The sequence below is a fragment of the Podarcis melisellensis genome (assembly GCF_964234715.1).
Source record: "Podarcis melisellensis genome assembly, chromosome: 11".
In the NCBI taxonomy this organism is placed as follows: Eukaryota; Metazoa; Chordata; class Lepidosauria; order Squamata; family Lacertidae; genus Podarcis; species Podarcis melisellensis.
In genome coordinates this window covers 39829727-39844707 of record NC_138543.1, presented here as the reverse complement: position 1 = coordinate 39844707, position 14981 = coordinate 39829727, and the positions used below count along the sequence as shown (strand labels likewise).

The following is a 14981-nucleotide window of genomic DNA, read 5'->3' as shown; positions in this document are numbered from 1 at the left end:
CCTTGCTGATCAGGAGGCACAACAAACAGCAAAGCCAACTCACCTTTTCCTATTATTATTCTATCAACCGTGAAAGGCTGTTTTTCAAATGGCCTTCTCTAATTAGAAAAGTAATTTGAGAAAAGATGTTGTGTATGGTTTGTGGCAGTATTTTGCTTTTTGTTTTAAGTAAGGAATAAGGATCACTCCTAAATTCTAAAAGTTCCCAGGCACAGAAGAACACATAGATATGAATGTAGCACCCACGGGGAAGAGAGCCTGTCATTTCATTCCCAGAAAAATGAATGAAAATCACACACATTTCATTCCTATTTTACACAGGAAAAGTTTCAACAGGACCTTGCTCTTCTGTAATGTGGGTGGAATGCTCAATGTACACATTCCTGTTTGTATCCTGCCTTTCAGTCTCAAAAGGCAACCAAATGCAAAAAGAAAAGGAAATGAAAATACAGAATAAAACAACTACAAATTCATAAACTCTAATGAAGACATCAACAAGATTGATTAAGACAGTTAAGTGTAGATTGCTTTTAACCAATCCTGCATACACTTGCCCAAGAGTAATTTCACCAATAAGCAAATTAATTCACTGTGTGGAATGCTCCTGTTCAAGATTCCAGCCAGCCAAAACATCTTCCAAGACATTCCCTTTCATTCTGCCATTCCCTGGTCATTTGCCCCTGAAAGACTGATTCCCATGGTTGATGCTGGGGGACTTTGCTTTGTCTCAACATCTCTATGAAACCAGTGCAAGAGGTTGTACACGAATGAATGAACAAGCAAACAATATCACCATGATTCCTCAGAGGGTAATGATGCAGATCAATGCAATAAGAGGGAGAGTACTATTGCACTCAGGTTCTGCTTAAGGGTTTTCCAAAGGCATCTGGTTGGCAAATCTGAGAACAAAATGCTGGGCTAGATGCACTTATGGCCTAATCCAGCAGGTCTCTTACATCCCTAATAAAGATTCCTAATAAACACTAAGAAGAAACACTGCTGTTCGACAGTGGAATTTGCTGCCAAGGAGTGTGGTGGAGTCTCCTTCTTTGGAGGTCTTTAAGCAGAGGCTTGACAACCATATGTCAGTGCTCTGATGGTGTTTCCTGCTTGGCAGGGGGTTGGACTTGATGGCCCTTGTGGTCTCTTCCAACTCTATGATTCTATGATTCTATTCTAAGAGGAAGGGCAATACAAAGTATAAATACAGTGGTAAAGGTAAAGGTAAAGGTACCCCTGCCTGTACGGGCCAGTCTTGACAGACTCTGGGGTTGTGCGCCCATCTCACTCAAGAGGCCAGGGGCCAGCGCTGTCCGGAGACACTTCCGGGTCACATGGCCAGTGTGACATCGCTGCTCTGGCGAGCCAGAGCTGCACACGGAAACGCCGTTTACCTTCCCGCTGGTAAGCGGTCCCTATTTATCTACTTGCGCCTGGAGATGCTTTCGAACTGCTAGGTTGGCAGGCGCTGGGACCGAGCAGCGGGAGCGCACCCCGCCGCAGGGATTCGAACCGCCGACCTTTTGATCGGCAAGTCCTAGGCGCTGAGGCTTTAACCCACAGCGCCACCTGCGTCCCAAAAATACAGTGGTACCTCGGGTTAAGTACTTAATTCGTTCCGGAGGTCCATACTTAACCTGAAACTGTTCTTAACCTGAAGCACCACTTTAGCTAATGGGGCCTCCTGCTGCTGCTGCACCACCAGAGCACGATTTATGTTCTCATCCTGAAGCAAAGTTCTTAACCTGAAGCACTATTTCTGGGTTAGCGGAGTCTGTAACCTGGAGCGTATGTAACCTAAAGAGTATGTAATGAGGTACCACTGTAGTTGAAACTGTAGTTTTCTTAGCCCGAGATATTGTTTTATTTCATCACATTTTATGTTACTTTCCTACTGACTGAAATTAGCTGAAATTAGCTGAAACAGGCCTGGGGTGTGTGTGTGTGTGTGTGTGTGTGTTAGGTTTTAGGGACCTTTAACATCTAACTCATGGGTCAGCAAACTAAGGCCAGCAGGCCAGATCAGGCCCAACTGCCCTCTGGATCCGGCTCGTGGAAAGTCCTAGAATTGCCGCTTGGATCGGCATTATCATTCGGGCTGCGACATATTTTTTTCAATTTTGGGGGGACACCATTTCCCTCCCTCACACACATACTGCAGCAGCACCTCCTCCCTGTTCCCTCCCTCCTCCTGGCTTCTCCCCACCCTGCGGAGGAAGTAAGCTGGGCTTTGATTGGTGCCATCCAATCCGAAGCCTCGCCGCCCGTGAGCTGAGGTGCAGCCCAGACTCCCCACCCACCCACCAGCCTCTCCAGCCATGGACATTGTAATGGGCACACCACAGGGCTTTGGGTGGAGCTTGGCGCGTCTACTGGCCCCATGCCTGGTGCCCGGGAAAGCTGGCCCGGAAAGGAGAGGCGCCGCCACCGTCGCCAGCTCTCAACCACAGGCAGAGAGGCAGAGGAGGTAGGAAATCAGGAGGAGGGGAGGGGCTGGAGGAGAGAGAAGCCCCCCTCCGCCGTGTGTGCATCTGTGCACAGTCTGGCCTACCACAAGATCTGAGGGGTGGTGAGTCGGCTCCCTCCTAAAAAAGTTTGCTGACCCCTGATCTAACTGTACCTTCCCTGGTGAAAGGCTTGAAACTTTCAGAAGAATATAGACTAAGACAGAGACTTTACGTGGGGAAAAGTGTACGCAAACATCCGTGACGACATCCCTTTGCTGTTACTATAGGAACCCATTTTAATGGGTAACATCTTCCCTTTTAAAAGATGCAACTAGGAGACATAGCTAAACATGTTTGAATTCCAGACTCAAGGTCCTTGAAAAATCAATGCAGAAGACTGTTGCTATGCCAGTGTCTTGCTTATCAGCTGCAAATAATGGGTAACCTTCCACGATTGCCTTATACCGGGGAACACAAGGAGCATCAAGAATTCAATCAGAATGCCGTGATCTATTCTTTCCGCCCCCTCCCAAGGCTAAGTCACACTGCTCAAAAGGTACAAAGGGTTTAAGGGCAAAAGATGGGATCAAGCAAATGTTAGTCACAAACAAATCCCGCTGGAGTCATCAAGACTTAAAATCCTACCTATGTCTCCTCAGAAGTGAGTCCCCCGTAGATAACTGGGGGTTAAGGAAGGCAGCCATAACCGCTTCAATCTCATTGCAATAGGCCTTGAATATAACCTTTTCCTGGAATATGCTCTAGGGCAGGGGTTGGCCAGGTTTACCTTACCTGGGCCAGTTCACTCCAGCGGAGATCCCTCTGGTGGGTTGGATTGCTTGTGTGCATGAGTGCATGCAGCCGTGATTTATGGCGTCTGCACAGACATGATTTCTGGTGTCTGCGTCTGTGCAGACGCAATTTCCGGCACCGCAGAAGCGAGTCCCCGTGCCACACTGCGCCGGTTTAGCGCTGCACGTGGGGACTCGTCAAGTGGACGGCTCGATTCGGGGGTGGCTTGTGGGCTGGTTAAACAACCCCCGTAGACCGCTTGTGGCCTATGGGCCTTAGGCTGCCTAACCCTGCTCTAGGGGACCAATTGCCAATTTCTTGCTAAAACTACACGAAGCAATGATTTCATTTCATCAAAACTATGTTGTTGTTGTCATCAGTTGAGCCCATTCAGGGGCTAAACAGCAGAATATTATGCATAAATATGGGGGGGGGGGCAGCCCCAGGATGAAATAACCCAGCCAGGGATCATGGAGGGAGAGGAAGATAACAAAGGCATCCCTGTTCATACTATCAACAATGGGCCAGAAGTTTGCCCCCATAGGAGGAATTAAGGAGCAGGAAGGCAACCAAGGAGGTTCAAGATGACTGCCATGTTTGATTCCCACCCTGCTCTTCAACAAGTTTCTTATAAAAACTAGATGGCAGGCACCATCTTAAGAGGGAGTCTCTGCTTCCTGTCATATAGGACAGATGGCTCTTCTAAGACGCACATAGATCATCTAAAAACAAGGAAACTGACCTTCCTGTTTCAGAACAACTGTTTCACTAACTGATGAATTAACTAAAGCCCATACAATCAAACAATTAAGACTGCCTCCCCAAATGTGGTGCCATTCAAATGTTGCTGAACTGCAACCCCCATCATACTTATTGACCTTTCGGATGATGCAAGTCCAACTACATCTGGTGGGCATCAGCTTTGGAAGGGCCAAACTAAGGCTTCTTGAACTGGAATGGCAACGCCTACTGTCTTCCTGTGAAAAAAGTACAAGCCACAACCCAGCGAATTTGCAGAGTGTTCAATTAAGCTTGACAGGAGGAATGATGTTCTTTTCCCATCACAACTGGTATGTATGTTATTTATAACTGGTGAATGGTTCAGACTATATTTCTAACCTCCACCCTTTGCCAAAGAAGTCTTCCTGAAGTGCAAGCGAGTCTTGCCTGAGAATCTGACCCTGGCAAAGGGACAAAGCCAGACAGAGAGGGCAGCCAACTGCAGCCTATGCTAATGAGCCAGGCAGAGGTTATGCCAGCTTGAATTAAGGATTAAGACAGATGTAATGCAGAACATGCATCTTGGGGGTATAAAGAATGTGCTCCAGATCTTTCTTTGGAAAATCATGTTGAGTTTTCTGTGGTGAGATGTGAACCCTGGCATCCTCTGAGAATAGCTACTGCAGATGAATGGCCCCACAGTGGGTTTTCTGGGCATCCAGACTGAGATTGGGGCTGAGGAATTGGAACAGCAGGACCATGGGAAGCCAGCAGGAGGCTAGCTCAAGTTGATGAGGTCACTCTTGGGGGAACCTGAAACACGGAAGGTATCAGGCAAGCCAGTGCTATTGTACTAGAAAAAACAGTGCTGGAACTCACCTTGAACACCTCCTTTGTTCTCTTACGATGGCACCCACCCGAGAGGAGCCAGAACTGAGTTCTGGAGAGTTCTGGCTGGGGAAAAAAAAGCCTTGAAGTGCGCCTCACAAGACTGGCAAGGTTGGGCAACTGCCAGACTCCATGAACAGCAAAGGAAGGGTCTGCCAAAGCAATGGGGCTGCCATCCTCACTTTGCCTAGAACAGCTAAGGTCAGAAGATATGCGAGAGAATGCTCCGTTCGTACACCTCAGTTCTCCAAATTTGCAGAGCCCTAGAGGAAGTGCCTAACCCTAGAGCAGCGCTTTCACCATCATTTTGTTATTATTATTAAATGTATTTATAGCTCGCCTTTTCCAATTTGGGACTCAAACTGGCCTCCAACATTTGCAATCTTTCCGCAAGGCCTGCAAGAAGAAGTTGTTCCGCCTGGCCTTCGGCTTAAACTCACTCTGACACCTTATATTGGATTTGGTATATAAATTTTCCCCGTGGCTTTTTTGCTGGTCCACGTAGGACCAGCATAGATAGCTGGCTCAGGTGAATATCTGATGTTTCCTCCCTTTATGGTCTTGATTTATGGGCTACTACTAAGATGAGGCTACATTTTAAGCCATATTTTAATTAACTGTTTGTTTGTTGTTGTTTGTTTGTTTGTTTGTTTTCTATTATGTTTTATTGTAATTCATATTTGGTGTTAGTCATCCTGAGCAGGGGAGGGCGGGGGTATAAATTAAATTATTATTATTATTATTATTATTATTATTATTGGAAAACATCATTATAGAATACAAAGTATTAAAAACAAACTAGCTAAAATACATCAAGACACGTTAAGAACCAGCAATTAAAATCCAGTTTGCCCTGACAGCAGCCCAGTGATAAGCATCCTCTGCACCTTAGCTTACAAAGGTCTGTCTGAAGAGAAAGGTCTTAGTCAGCCAGTGGAAAGAAAACAAAGGAGGAGCCAACCTAACCTCACTTTAGAGGGAATGCCACAAATTGAGAGCAGCCACAGAAAAGGCTCAGTTTCGTGTCACCAACAACTGTGCTACTGATGTGATGGGACTGAGAGAAGGTGCTCACCTGAGGACCTTTGCACCTGGGCAGGTTTGTATAGGGACATATGATCATTCAGGTAGCCTAGCTGTGTCACTCCAGATACTGCTTGATCCCCATCAGCTCCAGTATGGCCAATGGTCAAGGGGAACGAGAGCAGTACAGTCATACCTCATGTTGCGCCCGCTTCAGGTTACATTTTTCAAGTTGCATCCTGCAGCAACCCGGAAGTATTGGAACGGTTACTTCCTGGTTTCACTGCTCGTGCATGTGCAGAAGCGCTAAATCGAGAATCACACATGCGCAGAAGCACTAAATCGTGCCGCGTGTGTGTGCAGACGCGGTGCTTCTGGATGCAAACACTTCGAGTTGCAGACATGCCTCCGGGACGGATTACGCCCACAACTCGAGGTTCCACTGTAGTTCAACAAGGAACAACTTGTGATCCCTAGCCCCGTAAGTCTTCCAATTTCCTGGAGCAGAGAACGGAGGGTTTGAGAAAGGCAGGTGGGAAAAGTCTACACAGAAGTGCTGTGGGCAGATTTCAAAACTGATAATCTTGCAAGAATGCACCAAGGAAATTTGTCAGGAAGTCCAATTCCACAGCACCCACCGTTTCCCCGCTGCCTGCAGCATCTTGAAAAAAAGTTGTGTGTGAATGAGAGTTACGTGTGTGTGGTAGACATGATTCAATTAACTGAGGCTGACCTCAGTGGTACCCAGGCTACAGGAAAGGGAGCTCAGTGCCAGGGACATGCCTCTTGCACTTTTAAAAAGGCAGAACACCAATCAGTTGGTGAGGGGGCCACAGTTCAAGTTTATGTACTTTGAGTACATAAAGCAGGTACAAGTATTTGCAAAGGAACAAAGCTTAATGGATGACCTTGGGGCAGTCACTGTTTCTCATCTTGACCTGGCTTGTGAGAATGAGGGAGTGGGTGAGAGAATTGCATACCATGCACTCCACCTTGAGCTTGCTAGAGGAAGGACAGGCTAAAAAATATAAAATAATCCCATGTACCAATAGCAAGCCCATTCGCTGAGAGGATTCTTACGTAGTCCTAAGAGTGGGAGAGAGGTATCAGAAGGTTCAGGGGAGCGCCATGATTTACAGAATGTGTGTGTACCTCCTTCTGCAAAAAATAAAGGAAGGCTGCCCAATGAGGACTGAGCTGCTTAGTGAATGCTGACTGACCTTTGTCCGGTGGAGGCAGGGAAGAAATCTGTTGATCAATACATACACAAATACACGCAGCAGCAGCTGCATGTAACCTAATAGCCTATTTATTAGGATCAATTAACAGCCACAGAATAGATGTTTATAGAATAAATTCAACTTGTAAAACACACTGAGCTTTAACAAAAGACCCTCAGCCAGCTTAATTGCAACATTGAGCTTTTTATTAGAAATGCAAACTATCTCACACAGAAATGTTGCCAGTTGGGCCGCTGGTGTGAAGCAAGAACTCCATCAAAGAAAAAGAAGAAAAGCTTCCGCCCCTACTTGATCATTTCCCTTATTACCTGACTGCTTCTGTGCCAGCCCTTTGCCAAACTGGTACCCTTCAGATTGGCAAAGGCTGCTCCATGTCAATCTGACACAAACATCAACGCTTAATTATGACCCTATTCACTTGCCAGAGGAGAGATAATCCATCTGTTATCCTGGCTCTTCAGCAGATGACATCATTGGTTGTCAGGAGCAAGTCAGCAGTAAATTACCCCAAGCCAGTTGGCGTTAACTCTTTATTAACAATAACAGGAGCTGCACAGGAGTGCCAGGCCTAATGAGCACAACACTCATCTCTGGCAGGTCTTGCCCCCATGAAGCAGTTGCTGAGACTGAAGGTACCCGCCTCCCCACAGCTGCCTAAGCTGTCTCCTCTCCAGGGTTTCCCCCCAGCAATCTGAGACTGCGCCTGCGTGAAGCTAACTTCTCCTCCACCCTCTTCATCCCTCTCCTGGTTCTGGGAGACCAATGGGGTAGGGAGATGGTTGCAGCAGGAGGGGAAGACTCCCTGGTTTCTTCACCAGCTAGACTCATCTCTGCCACTTTGCATCTGGCCTCTCCTGCTTCAGCTTCTGCCTCTGATTCTGGTCTTCTCTCTGCCACAGACTCTCCTAGCTCACTAAGCCCTTCAGCTTCTGACACCTGCTCTTCCCAAGTCTTCTCTCTCTGAGCCATCATCCTTCATACCCTCCAACATTTCTCCAATGAAAATAGGGACGTTCCATTCCATAATGATAATTTTTCTATTTATACCTCACACATCTTACTGGATTGCCCCAGCCACTCTGGACAGCTTCCAACATATAACAACAACAACAACAACAACAACAACAACATTAAACAATAAAAAAAACTTCCCTATACAGGATTGCCTTCAGACAGCTCGGGGTTGGATAATTCTGTACCTTCCAACATTTCTTCAATGAAAATAGAGACAACCTAAGGAAAAGTGGGACATTCTGGGATCAAATCAGAAACCGGGATGGCTTCTCTAAATCAGGGATGTCCCTGGAAAATAGGGACATTTGGAGAGTCCGATTCTTTAGGGGTCCCCCAGCTGGTTCATCCCACCATTCCTCTGTGTCTAACCAGTCCATGACATTGGTACTGCTCGGGTCCAGGGGGCAGATCCTGGATCTGTGTTACCCTACATTTCCCTATCACTATGCCTGTTTGTCCACCGAGAGTTGTGAACGCTGGAGTGTGTTCTTTCTCGATGCTGGAGCATTGAGAGACCTTTGGAACAAGGGGCAGGCAGAACAAGGCTATGGCCAGATGTACCTCCAGGATGAGCTTCAGTTACCAGCCTTTCAAGTGAAACTTGAACCTGCTCTCTGGTGGTTCATACAGTAAAAGACGGCTGGCAACAGCATGAACGGATGGATGTGTTTTTGAAAGAGAGATCTGATCACAGCATGCTCCATTTGGCTAACGCAACAGAGGAAGTAAATGCACCATCTGTGTCATATTAAATAACACGCCCGCACATCAACAATTAGCAATATTTTGCCATATTTCGATTTGACGAATGCCAGTAATAAACCCACTGAGCCTTCCCTCCTCTGACAATAATTTATTTTAAAAAAGCAAGTAGATTTCAAGGACAGTCCAGTTCTACTGGAATAATTTTTTTTACTGTGATGGGTAGTATAGATTGGGTAGGCTTTCACCCCTCCCTTTGGGCGCATCTACTAGCGTCAGGAATGAATAGTTACATGGGTGGGAATTTTCCAAGCAATAAGCCCCCAGATCCAAAAACTGGTTGAGAAAAGGAAAGCCTGAAGTTCCCAGCCCAGACTCCATCAGGGACTAATGTCAAGGGAAGATAGAAAAGGTAATCCATATTAGTTTACAGCAGAGAGGGGTAACATTTGCCTCTCCCCGCCCCCCGGAGATGTCATTGGACTTCAATTTGCATCATGCAAGTAAGTTGGCTTGAAAGTTTTGTATGAGGGACCCCGCCATCATGCACATGATCCGTATAGTTTGCCACTATACAGCATTTATTTATTTTCATAAAATGTATACACCACTGGATTGTAGAAAAACCCCTTAAATTGGTTTACGAAGAGAATAAAACAATAAATACTTACTGATACTTACTTATCAGTAAAAATAGTTAAAAGAAACTATTTAAAATATTCAAAAAAATCAGCAATAAACTAAGAATAAAACACACAACAGCATTCTACGTATTTGGGTAGGCTTGTCTAAACAAAAATGTTTTTAGCAGGTGCCAAAAGATTATAGTGAATGCACCTTCCTGAGATCAATAATCAGGGAATTCGAAAGTGTAGGCGCTGCCACACTAAAAGTTTGGTTCATTTCAAATGATATCTGTGTTTGCAACATATGCAGCTTCTGAATCAGCACATCAGAGTGGAGACTTTGCTAGGAGTCTGCAAAGTTGCTTATTCCATATTATTATGTTTGTTATCACTAGTAATACCAAGCTATATGCAAAAACCAACAAAGGTCCGTATAGTTAAAGCCATGGTTTTCCCAGTAGTGATGTATGGAAGTGAGAGCTGGACCATAAAGAAGGCCGATCGCCGAAGCATTGATGCTTTTGAATTATGGTGCTGGAGGAGACTCTTGAGAGTCCCATGGACTGCAAGAAGATCAAACGTATCCATTCTTAAGAAAATCAGCCCTGAGTGCTCACTGGAAGGACAGATTGTGAAGACTCCCTGGAAAAGACCCTGATGCTGGGAAGATGGAGGGCACAAGGAGAAGGGGAAGACAGAGGACAAAGATGGTTGGACAGTGTTCTCGAAGCTACCAACATGAGTTTGACCAAACTGTGGGAGGCAGTGGAAGACAGGAGTGCCTGGCATGCTCTGGTCCATGGGGTCACAAAGAGTCGGACATGACTAAACGACTAAACAACAAATGTGCAAAAAGCACTCAAAGCATGTCACATTTCTTATCTCAGCCAGCTCCACCACCTGCAGGGAAGAAATGTATTATGAGCCTCATATTACAGACAAAACAGCGGAGGATTGAGGCTACCCACTGATTTATGCCTAAATTGAGATTTTAAAGAGTTACTCTGAGCTCATGCTCTTAACCAATGCACTACACAAACTCTTGAGTCTTTATTTAGCTAAACAGTTGCATTATACATCTGGAACTAGGGAGTGGGCATTTTTAATATATATGCTGCTTTAATCAACCAAGAATAGTACCTACAAGTTTAAATAGTTGTTCTTCAATGCAGACACTCCCTGGTCACTGCTGCTTTGTTGAGAAAGGCAGCAATTTAAATGCAAGTACTGTGCACCTCTCGAAAATAGCTACTAATGACTTCTATCTGTACTGTATACCAGCAGCTGGGAAGCACCAGTGCAATCTCAGTCATGTTTACTCAGAAGAAAGTCCCACTAGTTTCTATTGAGCTTACTCCCAGGTAAGTGGATACAGGATTGGAGCCTTAATGGTTTTGGTCACTTTCACAATGACCAGTGCTAACCAAACATTAAGAAACACCCCAGTTGACTCAGTTTTCCACTTCTATCCACGCAGCCCCTAGAAATTATGTTACAGTACATGCTGAACTCGTGTCAACATGTTTACCTAATGTATTGGGTATCAGGTCTGATGTTTGCTCTATTTATAGCAGCCTTGTTATTGAAGTGAAAGTCATAAACAGAGCTTTCACATTTAAAACAAAAAAATATTTGAAGATAGGAGGAAAAAATGGGGGGAAAAAATCACAATCAGCATTTATTTCTCTAAAGCAAGTTTGTACTTTGCACTTTGTATGGTTCCTATCCATTCTGAAAGACACTCAAATGTCCTACAAGAGAGCACCAGAGTTTCATTATGTTATACCAACCTATTCTTTTAGGGATCAGATCCAACAAACATTTTAGAGCTCCTCCTTGATGTTCTTTATCCACACTAGCCACTGAACATAACAGCAGGTGTAGATAAAAATATGTTAGATAAAAACGCCCCATTCCCACACTACATTCCTGCCACATTCCCACATTACTTATCTTTATTCCCCCACCCCAAAGTAAGAGACACACAGATGGCTGCCCATGAAACACACAATACTTTTTAAAAAGGCCTTTTAAAGTCCTTCTGCCAATCAAACATTTCCTCCTATTTCAAACAACAATGCATTTGTCAAAGGTCTGCTACCCATTTCTAGAGGTGCAGCAAAGTTTATGGATGGTCCCTGAGTAGAGATATTGCACTGGAAAGAGGTGATTACATTTCTTAGCCATCACAGCTCAGAGGAAAATTAATTGAAATATCACTTGCATTTTTGTAACATCGAGGCAAACTGCCTTGCAGCAAGGGATTGTTTTCTTCAGGGTTTCAAATATTCCAGACACTTGCCAATACAACCAAGGATCCTTCTAGGGGGTGAGCACAATTTTAATTAAAGCAAAGCAGTTTCCAAGGAGGTGGAGGGAAGTAGAAAACATTGCAGTCTAAATCAGAGCTATCATGTTCCAATGGCTTACTGGGCCAAGCTGCTCACCAGGTACATGCACAAGGCTCTACAATCGTCATTTTGCACCAAACTCCTCCGCGCTCGTTGTGATGAGGAAAGGCACCAGCAATGTGACTGCTGCCAAACTACACCTTGCTTACCCAAATCCTTTCACCCACAAAACTGTCAGCCTCCCTCACCGGAGCCTCACCTACGTCCCTCAGCTGAACTCCTCTTCAACTGTGCCTCCTTCTCACAAGCCACTGCTGGACCTCCAAAATCCTCTCACATGCCAGAGGCCACTAGCACTTTCAACTGCGTCCAAAAAGTGTCAAGAGATGGCACTTTATCCACATACCTTGAGGTTTGCACTGCTAATTTAAATGGAATAGAGGAGACATATCTAGACGTAAGCCGGGACACAGGTGGCGCTGTGGGTTAAACCACAGAGTCGAGGGCTTGCCGATCAGAAGGTCGGCGGTTCAAATCCCCGCGATGAGGTGAGCTCCCGTTGTTCGGTCCCTGCTCCTGCCAACCTAGCAGTTCGAAAGCATGTCAAAGTGCAAGTAGATAAATAGGTACTGCTCCGGCGGGAAGCTAAACAGCGTTTACGTGCGCTGCTCTGGTTCACCAGAAGCGTCTTGGTCATGCCACATGACCCGGAAGCTGTACATCGGCTCCCTCGGCCAATAAAGCGAGATGAGCGCCGCAACCCCAGAGTTGGCCATGAGTGGACCTGATGGTCAGGGGTCCATTTACCTTTATCTGGACATAAGAAAGTGCCCAAATGGAATCAGACCATTGGCTCCCTCTAGCTCACACTGACAGGCAGCAACTCTCTAGGGGCAGGCTGAAGACATTTCCAGACTACCTGGAGATGCTTTGCACCTGTATGGAAAGCAGGTGCTGCTCAACTGAGCTATGACCTTTCTCCCAGGTATGGAGGTATAGTAATCAGCGGTGTAGTAGGAGAGGAATGCAAGGGAGCACAGTTCTGAAACCTATTTGATTATTTGTTGTTGTTTAGTCATTTAGTCGTGCCCGACTCTTCGTGACCCCATGGACCAGAGAATGCCAGGCACCTCTGTCCTCCACTGCCTCCCGCAGTTTGGTCAAACTCATGCTGGTAACCTCGAAAACACTATCCAACCATCTCGTCCTCTGTCGTCCCCTTCTCCTTGTGCCCTCCATCTTTCCCAACATCAGGGTCTTTTCCAGGGAGTCTTCTCTTCTCATGAGGTGGCCAAAGTACTGGAGCCTCAGCTTCACAATCTGTCCTTCCAGTGAGCACTCAGGGCTGATTTCCTTCAGAATGGAGAGGTTTGATCTTCTTGCAGTCCATGGGACTCTCAATAGTCTCCTCCAGCACCATAATTCAAAAGCATCAATTTTTCGGCGATCAGCCTTCTTTATGGCCCAGCTCTCACTTCCATACATCACTACTGGGAAAACCATAGCTTTAACTATACGAACCTTTGATTATACCCAGTACCTTTAAAAAAAAAAAAGTTTAGGAGTACTCTCATTGTGATTCAAGAAAATCACCATTTTATACTTCAAATCGGGAAAAATAAATACAGTAAATGGACAAAAGTACAAAGATTCACAAAATGTTTAGAGGTATGCTTACCCCTGTGTCCTCCCAGAAGAAAGCACTGATTATACCTCAGCCCAATATTTATGCCTGAGAAGCAAGTTCCATCCAGTTCAGTGGGACTTAAAGCTTTGTATAAGTGCATAAAGTTGCAATCCTGCACCACAAGCCTATCTATGAATGCTTAAAGGTAAAGGTAAAGGGACCCCTAACCATTAGGTCCAGTGCTTACTTGGCTGTTATTAGGAGTATGTTATAAGCAAGAAAAAGTAAATCCAAGGTTTTTGAACACTACAAACAGACTATGTGATGCAAGAACTGGGTGTCACTGCTAAAGAAATTTCAAGATGAACATTATTATGCAGCAAAGATCCACCTGCTCCTTAAGAAATTGAAAATTTGCAACACAATTTTGTTTTCCACAAATGCACAAAGTTATTTATACTTTCCTGCCCTAGTTTGGATTCCACCTCGCACAGGGATTCCCTCCTCCCCTGCCCCCTTCCTGGTTTGTACAATTATAGCTTGCTGTGAAATGTGAATTGGGAAAATTGTGGAACCATTGTGGAACTAGGAACCATAGTTTGAATGTGGTTTGCAAAGCATGGTTTGGAAACAATCTTGGTTAGCCCTCATTATAGTTTCCCCATTTGAATGCCACAGCAAACTATGGTTACACAAACCGGGAAAGGGAAGGGGGAGGATCCCTGTCTGAGAGGGGATGAGACAATGCCTGAGCCAACGAAATATTCCCAATCAGGAACCGTGTAGTCTGAACTGAGTATTTGTCTTGTTTTCTTCCATTGGAAATGTAATATAAATAGAGTACTTGTTTCTGTAAATAGTTTTTTGTGCTTATCTTTGCATACATACAGATTTTCTCCCTCTGACTGTGAAGTTTTCACATATTCTGTTTTAAGTGCAATTCTGATACCTATACCTTAGTACCACAGCTGGCACAAAGCGGATTGTTTCCATACAAATTCTTCAAGAAATCACAACAATAAACAATAAGCGGTGGAGTAATGATGGAAAAAGCAACCTGTAATTTAAATAACATAAGGTCTGCAATATGAAAATATGTACTAATTAGGTATTAGTTAAACTTAGGAATGAAACAGCGCTACTGAAACAAACCAAAGGCTTGCCTAATCCATAGTAGGCAAACAGAAGTCTACATACCCTCCAACATTTCTCCAATGAAACCAGGGACATCCTATTCCATAATAATTATAATTTTGTTATTTATACCCTGCCTATCTGACTGGGTTGCCCCAGCCACTCTGGGTGGCTTCCAACATACAAAAGCATAATAAAACATTAAACATTTTTTTTAAAAAAAACTTTTCTATACAAGGCTGCCTTCAGATGTCTTCCCAAGGTTGTACAGTTACTTATCTCTTTGGCTCATGGGTCACATAACTCCATAACCTCCAACATATTTCCGATGAAAATAGGGACATCCTACCATACCCCCCAATATTTCTTTGGTAATAGGGGTGTTCTGAGGAAAAGCAGGACATTCTGGTATCAAA

General features: G+C 44.8%; 1 protein-coding gene across 8 annotated transcripts in view; it reads right to left on the bottom strand.

Annotated features, from left to right (window-relative positions):
- Nucleotides 1-14981, bottom strand: part of PDE4D (phosphodiesterase 4D) — a 650804-nt gene that overhangs the window by 155983 nt on the left and 479840 nt on the right. The window lies entirely within an intron of this gene.